Source organism: Choloepus didactylus, chromosome 12, assembly GCF_015220235.1.
Source record: "Choloepus didactylus isolate mChoDid1 chromosome 12, mChoDid1.pri, whole genome shotgun sequence".
NCBI lineage: Eukaryota > Metazoa > Chordata > Mammalia > Pilosa > Megalonychidae > Choloepus > Choloepus didactylus.
This window is the reverse complement of record NC_051318.1, coordinates 58,113,279-58,128,468: the sequence shown is the minus strand read 5'-3', so window position 1 is coordinate 58,128,468 and position 15,190 is coordinate 58,113,279. Positions and strand designations below refer to the sequence as shown.

Here is a 15,190-nt window from a genome sequence, read left to right as displayed (position 1 = left end):
GAGCATATTAACACAATATAACTTACACAGATATAACAAATAATCACATATATAAAATTTATATAATATATCCATATATCACTTATATATGGTTTTGTTTATCTATCACAAGGCTTTGTATTTTTTATTCTTTATTCCCTTGAAGGTGAGCCATCTCTCCATCAATCAGAAGTTTGGTCTTCATGTTGAATGTATCCACAAACTATGTTTTGCAAATGAATAAACTAACATCCTTTTCTTCCATTTCCTAAGCAAAACCTGATATCAAATCTTCGTTTAAACTGAAAAAGATTATTATCTTGCTACTTTGAATAATTTATACAAGCATTTCTAAGTTTCGACCTTTATGATCTTTAGCTTAAAATGTTTTTGCAATGATTTATAAGTAAAAGCATGTGTCAGTTAGCTTTTGCTGTGTAATAAACCATTCCAAAACAACAACATTTTGTTGTTGCTGAAAACAACAACATTTTATTTAGTTCACAATTCAGTGGTTGGCTGGTCCAGTTCAGCTGGTCTCAACTGAGCTCTCTCATGTGTCTGTGGAACCAAATGATGAATCGACTTTGGTCTGGATGACCCAGAATGCCCTCACTGCATGTCTATCTTTAGACTGGCTGTCAAAGGAGTGATGAGATAACTATGCCACCCGCCTCTTGTCATCCAATAGACTAGCCCAAGCCTCTTCACATAGCTGTGTTTGCAGGGTTCCAAAAGCAGCACAAGGCAAGCCCAATGCACAAGTACTTTCCAAGCCACTAATTGTGATATATTTGTAAAGGATCCACTGAATACAGTTAATCTGATACATTCAGATTCATGAGGTGGAACAATAAACATCACCTCTTAATGGAAACAGATACAAAGTCACCCTGGAAAGAGACATGGGAAGAATTTGTGGCCATGCATAGTATATGTTCTTGGGACGCGTGAAAACCTGAAAGAACACTGTAATTGTTGACTGTAGTGGACATGTATTGAAGTTTTTGTCTACATGGTACCCAACTTCCCTTTCTGGGTTTGGAAAACTCCCCAATTTTCCAGTCCATAGCTTTGGTGGGATATAGGTTCCCAACTTGTGACAAATATTCCTTCCTGCCAGAGCCTTGGAACATGATAGGATTTCAAATCTTGAGAAAGTGAGGCCAAAGGGACACTGGATTGCACACTAGTCTATCTAATGGTGGGTTCTCATCTTAGCATAACTGATTAATCCTCTTCCTTGAAATATGCTCTTAATTTAACTTCTAGAAAACCACTCTCTCTTGTTCTCCATCTACTTCATCAGTCATATAGACATCGACCTACTTGACATCTTAACCTGAATGTCTAAAATTTAACATGTTCTAAACTAAACTCTTGCTTCGTACCCCCAAAAGACTTGGAATCATCCTTATTTTCATAAGATCTGGTGTGCAAGTGGTCTGGTGAGTACTGACATAAGGATAAATCCCTAATGTATGTTTGTCACTGGTATCTAAAATGTACTCAATGTTTGCAAATTGTTTTGAGGCCTTTCTGTAAAATATGCATATATATCCCAAGGGTTATGGTTTAATAAAACAATCCCAAATGTAATGATAACTTTCATCAGAAAAGTCAATATTTATGGTTTGTATTTGTAATTCTATTGTAGAGATGTTGTTTTGTTGGTATGCACAGGCAATATTGATATAAATAAACTCTAATCTTACACTAGCATACATAACTGTTTTCTAATTTAATAAGTTATGGAGATCTATATTATGTATAGGGAAAATACAAGTCATTTAAAATCTCTTGTGTTTTTTCTATAACTTGGAAAATATCATTTTCCATGCCATACATAATTTTACATGTTTTTCTTAATAGTACTTTCATAATTTTCAGAAATCAAGTGTTTTCAACATCCTTTAAGTGCCATGTTAATAACAATCAAATTATTTTCAGTTTTCTTCCACTTTATAGTCATTCAGTAAACATTTGATGATATTGAACATACTACTGAGATGTAGCACTCAGTGCCAAATAAAACTAGTAGCCCATTAAGTGTGTTGCTCTTTATAGGCTATTTTTTTTTTCCTTTGGCTGTGCTCTAAGATTTAATTCTGAGTTTAGTCCATATTGGTGAGGTATTATAGTGCTTGCCTTGGTTTCTGGCGTACTTCACTCAACATGCTGTCTACAGGATCCATTCAACTCGCTGGGTGTCTCACAGCTTCACTCCTTCTCGTAGTTGCTGAATATTCCATTGTATGCATACACCACAGTGCACCATTCTGTTCCTCAGTCAGTGTACCCTTAGGCCACCTCCACTCATTGCAAATCATGAATGTTACCTCCACGAGCACCAGTGTGCAAATATCCACCCATGTCTCTGCTCCTGGATCCTCCAAATACACACCCCACAATGAGGTCGCAGGACCCTGTGGCCCTAAATACGCAGCTTCATATGGAGCCACCACAGTGATCTCCAGAAAGGCTACACCATTCTGCCTCCTCATCAACAGTAAATAGGTACATCCCTCTCTCCATGTTTTCTCCAGCACTTTTACCTCTATTTATATTTTTTCCTACAATCTTATACAGATATGTTCACATAACATCCATCCATCCACAGTGTATAATCAGTTGTTCACAGCATCATCACATGGCTGTACATTTATCACCATAGCCAGCACTTGGACATATTGATTATTATGAAAAAGTGTTTTTTTTTGTGTGTGTGTGTTTTTTTTTGGTGAATAATAAAAAAGATAATAGAAAGAAAAATAAAAATGTCATACAATGCAATAGTAAGGACAAAAAACAATACCACTAGCAAGAATCCCATTTCCCTCCCCTATATCCCCCTCTCATACACATTTAACTTTGGTATATTGCCTTTGTTACATTTAATGGAAGCATACTGGAATGTTAATGTTGACCATAGACCCCAGTTTGCTTTGATTATGTTTTTCCCAAATACCATCCCTTTTTTTTCAACACTCTGATAGTTGATATTCATTCGTTCTCCCACATGTGAGAACATTTTTATATTTGTACATTTAGCAACACTCATTGGCCACTCCAGTTTTTGCCAAGTTACACAGACCCAGTCTTCATTATCTATCTTTAACTCTGGTGTCATACATTCCCCTATCTCTCCTCTTTCAGCTTTACTCACAGACATCTTTGTCCATGTACTTACAATATTGTGCTACCATCACACAGTATTATGCTATCCATTTCAGGATCTATACAATCATTCCTGCTGAACATTTCTGTAGTCCTTCAGCATCAAATGCCTGATCTCTACCCTCTTTCTATCTCCTAGTAACCTGTGTTACCAGCTTTTAACTCTTAAAGTTTGCTTATTAGTGTTATTTCACATTAGTGAGACCATACAGTACTTGTCCTTTTGTTTCTGGCTAACTTCACTCAACATAATGTCCTCAAGGTTCATCCATGTTATTATATGTTCCATGTCTTTGTTCTGTCTTACAGCTGCATAATATTCCATCATGTGTGTATACCACAGTTTGTTTATCCACTTGTCCGTTGATGGACATTTGGGCTGCTTCCATCTCTTGGCAATCATGAATAATGCTGCAATAAACATCAGTTTACAAATGTCCATTTGTGTCTTTGTTTTCAGTTCCTTTGAGTGTATACCTAGCAATGGAATAGCTGGGTTATATGGCAAATCTATACTTAGCTTCCTGAGGAACCCCCACACTGTCTTCCAGAGTGGTTGCACCATTCTACATTCCCACCAGCAATGAGTAAGTGTGACTCTTTCTCCACATCCTCTCCAGCATTTGTCATTTTCTGTTTTTTGGATAATGGCTATTCTGGTAGGTGTGAGATGGTATCTCATTGTGGTTTTGATTTGCATTTCCCTAATAGCCAGTGAAGTTGAGCATTTTTTTTCATAAGTTTTGAGCCATTTGTATTTCCTCTTCAGAGAAGTGTCTGTCCATGTCTTTTGCCCATTTTCAATTTTTTTAAGAGTTTGAGCAGGATTGGTATTAATTCTTTCTTGAATGCTTGGTAGAATTCACATGTGAAGCCATCTGGTCCTGGGCTGTTCTTTCTTGGGAGCTTTTTGATGACTGACTCAATCTCTTTATTTGTGATTCATTTGTTGAGGTCCTCTATTTCTTCTTGGGTCAATGTTGGTTGTTTATGCTTTTCTAGGAAGATGTCCATTTTGTGTAAGTTATCCAGTTTGTTAGCATATAGTTGCTCATAGTATCTTCTCATTATCTCTTTTATTTATGCAGGGTCAATAGTTATGTTTCCTTTCCCATTTCTGATTGCATTTATTTGCTTCTGCTCTCTCTTTTTTTGTGTTAGCCTAGCTAGGGGTCCATCAATTTTGTTGATTTTCTCAAAGAACCAGCTTCTGGTTTTGTTGATTGTCTCTAATGTTTTCCTGTTCTCAGTTTGATTTATTTCTGCTCTGATCTTTGTTATTTCTTTCCTTCTGTTTGCTTTGGGGTTTATTTGCTGTTCTTTCTCTAGTTCTTCCAGGTGAAGAACTAGTTGTTTATTTCCAACTTCCATGGAAGAACTAATTGTTTATTTCCAACTTCATTCTGTTATGATCTGAGATAGTGTTCTTTATAATATCAATATTTTTAAATTTGTTGAGGTTTGCTTTGTGACCCAGCATGTGGTCTATCCTAGAAAATGTTCCATGAGCACTTGAGAAAAATGTGTATCCTGCTGTTGTAGGATGTAGTGTTCTATATATCTATCAAGTCTAGTTCATTTATCATATAATTCAATATCTCCATTTCCTTGTTGATCCTCTGTCTAGATATTCTGTCCATTGATGAGAGTGGTATGTTGAAGCCTCCAACTATTATTGTGGAGTTATCTACTTCTTCTTTCAGTGTTCTCCGTGTCTGCCTCATAAATTTTGGGGCATTCTGGCTTGGTGCATAAATGTTTATGATTGTTATGTTTTCTTGATGAATTGACCCTTTTATTAATATATAGTGTCCTTCTTTGTCTCTTTTAATTGTTTTACTTTTAAAGTCTACTTTGTCTGATATTAATATAACTACTCCCACTTTTTTTCTGGTTGCTGTTTGCATGAAATATCTTTTTCCAACCTTTCACTTTCAGTCTGTTTTTGTCCTTGTGCCTAAGGTGAGTTTCTTGCAGGCAGCATATAGATGGGTTCTGTTTTTTAATCCTTTCTGCCAGTCTGTGTCTTTTTATTGGGGAGTTTAATCTGTTAACATTTAATGTTATTACTGTAAGGGCAGTACTTTCTTCTATAATTTTGTCTTTTGGATATTATATGTCATGTCTTATTTTTTCCTCTCTCTCTTTTTACCCTTCCTGATAATCTTCATTTCTACACTCTTCTCCAAACCTCTTTCTCCTGTCTTTTCCTATCAGCCTGTTGTACTCCCTTTAGTATTTCCTGCAGCACTGGTCTTGTATTCACGAATTCTCTCAGTGTCTGTTTGTCTGAAAATATTTTAATTTCTCCTTCAATTTTGAAGGACAGTTTTGCTGGATATAAAATGCTTGGTTGGCAGTTCTTCTCTCTCAGTATGTTAAATATATCATACCACTGTCTTCTCACTTCCATGGTTCCTGTGGAGAAATCTGTGCATACTCTTATTGAGCTTCCCTTGTATATGATGGATTGATTTTCTCTTGCTGCTTTCAGAATTCTCTTTTTGTCTTTGACATTAGACAATCTGATCAGTAAGTGTCTTGGAGTATGTCTATTGGGGTCTATTCTGTTTGGGGTACACTGTACTTCTTGAATCTGTAATTTTCCATCTTTCATAAGAGTTGGGAAATTGTCAGTGATTATTTCTTCTATTATTCTTTCTGCCCCTTTCCCCCTCTCTTCTCCCTCTGGGACACCCATAACATGTATGTTTGTGCATTTCGTGTAATCACTCAGCTCCCTAAGACCCTGCTCATATTTTTCCATTCTTTTCACCATCTGTTCTTTCATGTGTGTGAATTCAGATGTCTGATCTTCCAATTCACTGATCCTTTCTTCTGTCTGTTCAAATCTACTGTTGTATCCCTCCATTGTCTTTTTCATCTCCTCCATTATGCCCTTCATTCCCATAAGTTCTGCCATTTGTTTTTTCAAGTTTATGAATTCTCCCTTTTGGTCATCCAGTGTCCTTCTTATATCCTTCATCTCTTTTACTATGTCTTCCCTCAGTTCATTGACTTGATTTTTTAATTGATTTAGATTTGTTTGAACATCTCCAATTAGTTCTTCCTTCAGTTCATTGAATTGATTTAGCAATATTTGCTTCAACTCCTGTATCTCAGTTGAACTATTAGTTTGTTCCTTTGCCTGATCCATATTTTCATGTTTCTTAGTATGGCTCATTATCTTAAGCTGTCTAGGCATCTGACTTTCTTGATTGGTTTATTCTGGAGTTTGTTTTCACTCTTTTACCTAGGATTTTCTTGTTGGTTGGCTTTGTTCTCTAACTTTTGGTGTTTAATTCAGCTTATTCTAGACCTTTAACTTAGATTTTGTTTAGTTGATTGAGTTTTTTACCTCTTGTTTTTCTGTTTCTTGCCCTGCTTCTATGTAGCCTTTTTGTGTGGTGGTCTCCTCAGATATTGCCAGCCCCAGTCATATTTTCCTAGTCCAGAGAGGCTCAGGTCTCGGGAGGAGGGTATGGAGTTTCCTTGAAAATGAGACCCTCCTGTGAGGCCTTTAGACTCTGTGCTTCTCCTATGCTGTCCAACAGGTGACACTTGCCAGCCCACAGTTCCCCCACCAGTGGGAGGAGTCAGGGAGCCTTTAGTTCTCCAGGTGACCTTAACCCAGTCTGGGGCATGGCTGACTGAAGTTAGTTAATGAATTTCAAAGCCTGGGATCTGAGTTCCCAAAAGGGCTGGGAAGTTATGGTGTTTAGCAAATTTTCTCCACAATTAGTCTTATTGTGTTGTCTCTCTGAGCTATCTTAGCTCTGCTCTTGCCTGGGCCCAAATTTCAAGTCTTTGAGGCTTTCTGTAGTGGGCTTCATAGAGTAATTGTTTTAGAAAAAAGAGAAAAAAATTTAAAAAAAAAAAAAAGGAAGGGCCCAGTGTGGACTATTTATGGTCTCTGCAGATCTAATGGGCTATTGAAATGCTAAAAGACCAGGAGTTGAGGGTGATTAAGGAGCAATGGAGAAAGCAGAGAAGCTGGCTTTTCAAACAAATGCTCTCCCTCCCTGGATTTGCAGATGTGTCTGATTCTGTTTGAGCCCTGACCTTCTCTGTATTATGTTCACCTGACTCCAAAAAGTCTCTGCTTTTATTTTCTTTTCTGTTTTCTTGCTGTTTTGCTAGTCCTATCTCCTCTCTGCTGGGTTGACTGCTCCCAGATTTTCTGGTGTCTGCTCTCAGTATAATTATGGTTGCAGCTTTTGTTCTCCCTCCTGGTTCCCAGCATGGACAGCCCCACCTCGCTCAGGGATTGTGCCTGGAAGGGAGGGGCAGTGGGCCCCCTGTCAGCTGAGATTTACAGATTTTGCTGATCTCAGCTGTTCCACAGGTTTGGGAGTGTTGTATGAAGTTTATCCAATCCCAAATTCCTCTGCAATGCATGGTCCCTGCAGTTCCTGGCTTTCTACCAACTCTATAGGCTATTTTTTGAACTGCATTAAAAGATACTCAAGACCAAATGTTACCACATTTAATAAAAACTTCATTTAATAGAGAGTTAAAAAGAAAACTCATTTCAAAGCTGACATTTTTATTTGGCTCTTATTTACTGCTTTAACGAAGTGATGCTCTCCTTCATGAACAAAATGGTGATTTGCAGCAAATGATAACTCAAATGACTCAATACTAAAGGAGATCAGATCTGTTGTGCACTATTTGGGAATATAAAGTGCTAGTAGTCATGTTTTACAGATAATCAGTGTTTAAGAATAATATGCTCAGTGATACCTCTGTTTTAGTTTCCTAGGCTGCTTAGGCAAATACCATGTATTGGTTTGGCTTAAACAATGGGAGTTTATTAGCTTCCAGTTTCGAGGCAGGGAAAATGTCCAAATCAAGGCATCATCAAGGTGATGCTTTCTTCCCAAAGACTGGCATTCTGGGCCTGGCTGCTGGCAACCTTTGGTTCTTAGCTTGTCACATGGCAAGACACATGGCAGTATTTCCTATTTTCTTCATTCTCTTCCAGTTTCTGTTGATTTCTGTTCTGGCTGCTTCCTCTGTGGCTTTCTTTCTGTGTCTGAATTTCATTCTCATATAGAGGACTTTAGTCACAGGATTAAGACCTATCCTGATTGAGGAGGGTCCCACTTTAACTGAAGGAGCCACACCAAAAGGTCCTACTTATAATGGATTTATACCCATAGAAATGGATTAAATTTAAGAACATGTTTCTCTGGGATATATACAGCTTCAAACCACCACACCTCTTTTCTGACCAATGAAATGAACAATTTCTATGCTGCAAAGGAACATGAAATCCTTTTTACTGAAATTACAAAGTCACTTCTTTAATGAAAACTGTGTATACATCATTAGGTCACTGTCTATTTGCTTTTCTCATGAATGCTTGTTATAAGTAATCTAATTTAGTTATCATCTGATCCAATCCTTTCATTTTATAGATAAAGTTGTTAAACTGAGGAGAAGCTGTGACTAGATCATGATCTCACAGTTACTGGCCCACAGAATCAGAATCTTCTGGGATGGGACCTCAGAACCCGCATTTTTTGCAGTTTAATGGTGATCCTCATGATTAAACAGAAATGAAAACTGCATCTGGCAAAAAACAAAACAACTACAACAAAAAATAGTATACCATGCAAGCTTTGCCTTCAGAGGGAGTTCCCAGATCTCTGTCACTTACTCCTCTGTGACCTTGAGCAAGTTTTGTATCTCTCTAAATCTTGGTATTTCTTCATAAATGAGGTGAGGATATCTGCCTCTGTGATATCTGCTAATATTAAAAGGATATGTATGTTAAACATACTGCACAGTGCTTGGTAAGGGGTATATGCTTATAAATTATAGCTTTTATGATTGCTTAACTTCTCTGATGTTGTGAATTACCTCCACCCCTCTTAATCTTGAAAAGTATATCCTCTCGTGGTCTCTGAGACAGCATTCTCACCTGATTATCTTCCTTCATTCTCCTTCACTATATCCTCTTCCTCTACCCCTCATCATATGTGAGGGTTCCCCAGAATTCTGTCCTCCATCTTCTTCTTTGGCTTTTCTCTAGAAGACCTCTTCCTTTCCCATGATGTCATCTATCACCTATTTGACAACGATCATAAATTCTTATCTTTAGCTTTACCATGTCTTGAGTTTCAGAACAGCATTTCAAACTGTGATTATTGGATTCCAGCCTTTGAATGTCCTGTAGACACATCAAACTCATCCTACCTTGAATTGAACTTGTTAGCACGTGTACTCACATGTACACACACATTCACACACACACATCCCTCCTCAACCCCATGCCTTGTCCTGATTCTAATCTGTTATCGACATCCTGTCCTTACTTAAAATGTTGATGTTTTGTTCATCAAGGATTTTTTTCATTGATGTTGATTTTTTTCAAATATTTCATTAAAATATTATTTAGCTTGATTACTGAGGTCTTTGGAGTTCCTTTAAATTGTGCACCTAATGCAAGTGCTGCACTCACCTCACCCTAGTATTACCATCTATATGTCACTTGATAAAAATTACTAACTTCTCAGGCAGCAGTAGCTGTGAGTCTGCCCCTGGTTCTCTCCAGGGCCTGATTTTGTCTATGGCTCTGGCTGCACAGCCTCCCCTTTTCTCTGAGCATTTTCTGAATCTGGTACACAAGACTTCATGGTGATTTCTTGAGGTACCCAATAACCTTTCCATAAATGCCTGTTCTGTTTAGTCAGCCGGAGTCCTTCTACAGTTTGCATCTAAGAAAGTAACCAAATAGAAGAAGGGAGGAGGGTTACTCAAAATAACACTGCTAGAAAGAAGTCCACAGTCTGAAAATTGTGTTCTGGCATCTAGGGACAACATTTTTTGTGTGTTTATCAGAAAGTTTCTAAAAGCCAATCTTCTTCATAACTTTTCCGTATGAAAGTACTCAAATTTCAGACAAAGTAACAGTCCAAGTAATCATTGGTCAGAAACTCCATGGTCCAAACTTCAATGTTGGCCTGTGGAAAACATTTATCTAATGCACCTTGGTGGTATCGTAGCGTAGCAGGTAATAAGAGAACCTGCTTCTATTTCAGAGAAACCAGGGTTCCAAGTTCTACAACTTACAAGCTGTACTGCCTTTAACAAATTAGTTACCTTTATAAACCTCAATTTCCTCATAAGATTATCATGATGATTAAATAAGAAAAAATGTAAACTACTTAATATAACACCAGGCACACACAATGTGTTCAATTAATGTTCAGTTGATGTGGAGGTGGTTGTAAATTTTGTCTTCTTGTTATAAAGAAAAGTTAATCTCAAGAAATTGGACTGTTTTACATAGCAAGAACAAATTTATATCTGTGTTTAATAGAAAACAATTCTTCAGGATTTTCTGGGAGGCAAGTGTCATTCTGCCCAGGCCTGCAGCTCAGTGTACCATCTTGTCCAAATACAGGGAGTGCCCTTTTCATCAAAGTCTGTAGAAATGGTGCTCTGAGAGTTTGTGCAGTACACAGCCTGTACACCTGTGCATCCCAGCTCTGTTTCAGTTTTTTTTTCAACAGATAATGCAAAGACCAGGAGCTACTAATCCTTTACTCTTTAATCATCCCCTTTATCTTTGATTGAACAGCAGTTAATACAACTTCAAAACAGCAAATATAGTTTCAACATTTTTTGACTTTTCTTTTTAAAGATAGGCATCACATAAGTTTTTTCATTTTCAGAATGTTGGTGAAATATTTATTAATAGGAATACATACTGGAAATCAGTTTCTTCAGTTCTCAGAGTATTTCCAGCTAAATGACATATATTCACATCAAATTACTGAATGTGAAACTCTGGCATATTTTGTGATGTGATAATCAAAATATGTAGTTATTTGATAGGTTATTTTTTATCTCTGTTAGCAAAGGATTGAATATACAAGATAATTCCCTATTAAACAATTTTTAATACAGCTTAGTCTGAGGACCTTTTCTTATTTTATTTTCTCATTACTATCATTAGTACGGACCTCTACCAAAATTGCAGTTTAGTGAGTCAAAATGGTATTTCAAAAGATGAGTGTCCTAAATTGTCTTTTTGCCAGATTTGGTGAAGGATGGGTAGGGGAAGGAGTGGGGAAAAGGCCCAGACAAAAGGCTTGAAACCACATCATCCTTGTTCATTTCAGCAAAATTATGAAAAGGAGCAGGTAACTTGAGTCATCTTATTTCTAAGAATCAAAACAAGAATTCTCTGAAAACAACTCTGTATCCTGCATTCATTTGTCTTTTATCACCTAGGTGATGATAAAAGCCAAACAAGTAAGAGGCCTCTTTTTCACCACTAAGGCATTCTTAAATTATGTGTTTTCTGAATCAAAAAGATGTTTATGATTTCAAATGATTTCTCTGTCTTTCCCTCTAATAAAAGTCAATCTTTTATTATGTATTTCTTCATCTCAAATATGATTTTAAATATAAACTGATTTTTGTAATACATGAGTATCATCTTTTAGTTTTATCTTCATGTCTCTTCTTACACATCAAAGTGTCAAAACTTTGGCATTTACTTTGAACAAATCTGTTTCCTTTTTTTTTTACAAGCTTACATTTCTATTTATTATTATTTTTAAACTTTGTATTATGATGAATTTTGAACAGTCCCCAAAGTAAACAAAATAGCATAACGAATGTCCATATTTCTTGTGACTCAGCCCCAACAACCACCACACCATGGCCAATCTTGCCCTCCCCACCCCCATTCTCTAGAAGAGGTACATACTTTAAAAATATAATAATAACCATTATTATAACAATACCATTACCATACCAAACAAGAGAGAAAGAGAGAGAGAAATTCAAAAATCATCAAATATCCAGTTTTTTTTATATCCAGATTTATAAATTTGATTCCTGTAAGATATTACCTCCAAATGTCCCCTAGGCATTTCAAAGACTATTTGTCCAAAGCTGAACTTACCATCTTCTTCAAAACCTATCCCTCCCCTGTGGTCCAGAAAAAAGTGTGAGAAACATTGGTTCATATGCATTTTCTTATTTAATCTTCACATGAAACCAGCAAAGTAGATGTCACTATTTTCCCCACTTTACAGCAAGAAAACCAAGGCTCAGAGAAGTGAAATAATTTAGCAGCTATCAGAGGCTGGATTCAAACCCAGGCCCCTGACTCCAGAGCTCATTCCACATCCTACACTGTTTTTCCATTTTTGGATAATATCATACTGGACACCTCATTCCCATATTTTAATCCAGTGGCATATTTTAACTTTGAGTGTCATCAAGGAAATGAAGATATTTGATGATATTGAATTACTTCCCCTCTCTCTCTCTCTCTCTTTCTCTCTCTCAAACAGCATTTTGCCTTTATATGAATTATCCACCCATGAATTTGTCTATGCCTTTCTTACACCTATTTATATTTTTAATCCCTTCTATTTCCTAGGTTAAAGAATTTTACAAACTCAACATCCATAATATTCAACATTTCCTCTTTTTTCTTATAAAACATCTAAAACTGCCCCGTGATTTCACTAATCTGCAAGTCTTTTTCCATGTTTTGTTATGAGACTTGACTCTTCTTTTTATCTTAAATTCTTTTTTTGAAATGTAGACTCAGAAAAAATGTGCAAAAACGGTATGGAGAAATTCTCTGTACCTATCACCCAGCTTCTCTCAATGGTAGTATTTTACATAACCAAAGTATATTATCAAATACAGGAAATTAACATTGATACAATTGTCCAAAAGCCTTACTCAGATTTCATAATACACTAATATTAGAAATAAATAACAGAAGGATAGCTAAAACATCCCACATATTTGGAAACCAAATTATAATAATATTAAATTTAGCTAGAATTCAAAGTAAAATCATAAGGGAAATTACCAGCTTTTTAGAAATTTTGGAAGCACAGCTAATGCAGTATTTAGAGGAAAATTTGTAGATATAAATATTTATTGGACTAAATAAAGATTGAAAACAACCCTCCCCAACCCCATGAAGTTGGCAAAAAAGCATTAGAGTAAACCCAAAGAGATAAGGAGAAACATAATCAAGGAATGGATATCAACGAAATCGAGAAGAGAGAGAGATTTTAACAAAACCAAACAATAGTTCCTCAAAAAGTTTAAGATGGACCTCCAGATTGATTGATACAAAAAGAGAAAAAGAATGATCAAATACAGAAGGAAATAGGATAAACATATATAGGTGTAATATATTAAAATGATAAAATATTATTATTAACAACTAATGGCAAATTGGCTGAGATTAAAATATACAACTATCTGAATAAAAATAGGACCAGAAAACCTTACCTGAACTATAAACATTAAAGAATAAATTTAATCAAAGACTTTCCTTTACCAAAAAAAATGCTTTAAGATCCACAAGGTTTTAGAGGTGATTTTTTACCAAATTTTTAAGAAATGGATAAGACTTATCTAAGTTGCTCTAGAAACTAGAGAAAGAATCACAGTTGCCCAGCTCATTTTATAGGGCTGTAGATTATAATGAGATAAGAGTGCTTGAAAAAGAGGACCATTTCATTTATTAGCATAGATGTGAATATAAAAATTACATATATTTTAGCTACCTATATTCAGGGATGTACCAAAATAATGCATATAGATAGTTTTTTAAAAAACCTTCAGCATTTTCCAGCAGTGACGATCTCCCCACAAGACATGCGTCTTGCAAAGGACCTTCTTCATTCACCCCTCTCCAGAATAGAAGAGGAAACACAGAAGCAGCACACCTGGTGCAGAGCCCTGGTTCTACCTCATGGCTGTGAAATGCCCAGGATGCTATAAAGTCCCCATGTCTTTAGCCATTAACAGACAGCAGTTTGGTGTGTTGGCTGTTCCGCCGTCCTCTGCCAGCCTACTGGAGAAAAGGCCAGGCTTACAGAAGGGTTGCTCCTTCAGACGGCACACCACCAAAAGCACCCTGAAGCAAGATGAGTGGGACACCATCCCAATAAACTTTTTGAATTAAAAAAAAAACCCAATCAGCAATAGTTGAGCAACCAACAGCAACTATTAGAGAAATCGAAACACTTTTTTTTAAGATCAAGAAAACAATATCATCGTAAAAGAAAAACAATAGAAGGATTAAAGGAAAGAAAAAAATCTCTTTATTTGCAGAAACAGATGACTATCAACATATAATAACCAATAGGAGTCACTGCAGGCAATTATTAGAATTATTACCAGTTCATAATAAAGCTGGAATAAAAGAGGAGACAAATTTCAAACCAACAAATTTATAACAGAGGGATAAATGTGACACCAGATGCTCGTACAGGTAGAGGAAGCACAGGAGTCAGAACTTCACCTGGGTGGGCAAGGGAGGACTTCTTGGCAGAGAAGTTAGTAAGTCAAATTTGAAAGCTCATGGCACTGTAGGCAGAGGTGGCTGCTTGCCTAAAAGCAAAGAGGCATGAAACAGTAGTCCCGAACGGTTAAATATTGGACTTTGAAGAGGCAGGGCCAAGATATGAAACGGATGGAATGGAGATGGAGTCTTATCCTGAGAAACTGCAAGCCATGCTTGATTTACAAGTAAATGGGGAACATGTGTAAAGTGCTAGTTTAGTGCTAAGATGGGTGCTCAATTTGAGGCATGAGAAGATTACTTCAGCGACAATATGAAAAATGGGCTGAAGGAGGTTGAAACCGAGACTTTAGTTTTCTATTGCAATGGTTCAAATAAAAAAAAAACAGTGAGAAAGACTGAAGTAAAGCTGTATCTGTGGGAATGGAGAAAAGAGGATGTTTAAAAGTAGAGCAATTGGATTTGAATGAAGAAAGTGAAAGAGAGGAAAAAATCTAGCATGACTCCCAAGTCTGACAGTGATGGCCATCAGTAAAACAACAGAAATAGGTCTTCACCCAATTAACATCTAGAATCAATGGACTCCTTTTAACTTTTGTACATTTTATACTTTAGATCATTTTTTAAAATAATTTACAAAAGGAAGAAGAAGGGATAGTGAAAACATTTTTAAAAAAAAAATTTAATAAAAACTTAAATGTAGCACACACAACCAATATTTATTCCTTATTTTCC

The 15,190-nt window shown here is 36.3% G+C and overlaps 1 pseudogene; it reads left to right on the top strand.

The window, feature by feature from the left end:
- Positions 1 to 13,806: 13,806 nt before the first annotated feature.
- LOC119506857 lies at positions 13,807 to 14,564 on the top strand (annotated as a pseudogene).
- The last annotated feature ends 626 nt before the right edge of the window (positions 14,565 to 15,190 follow it).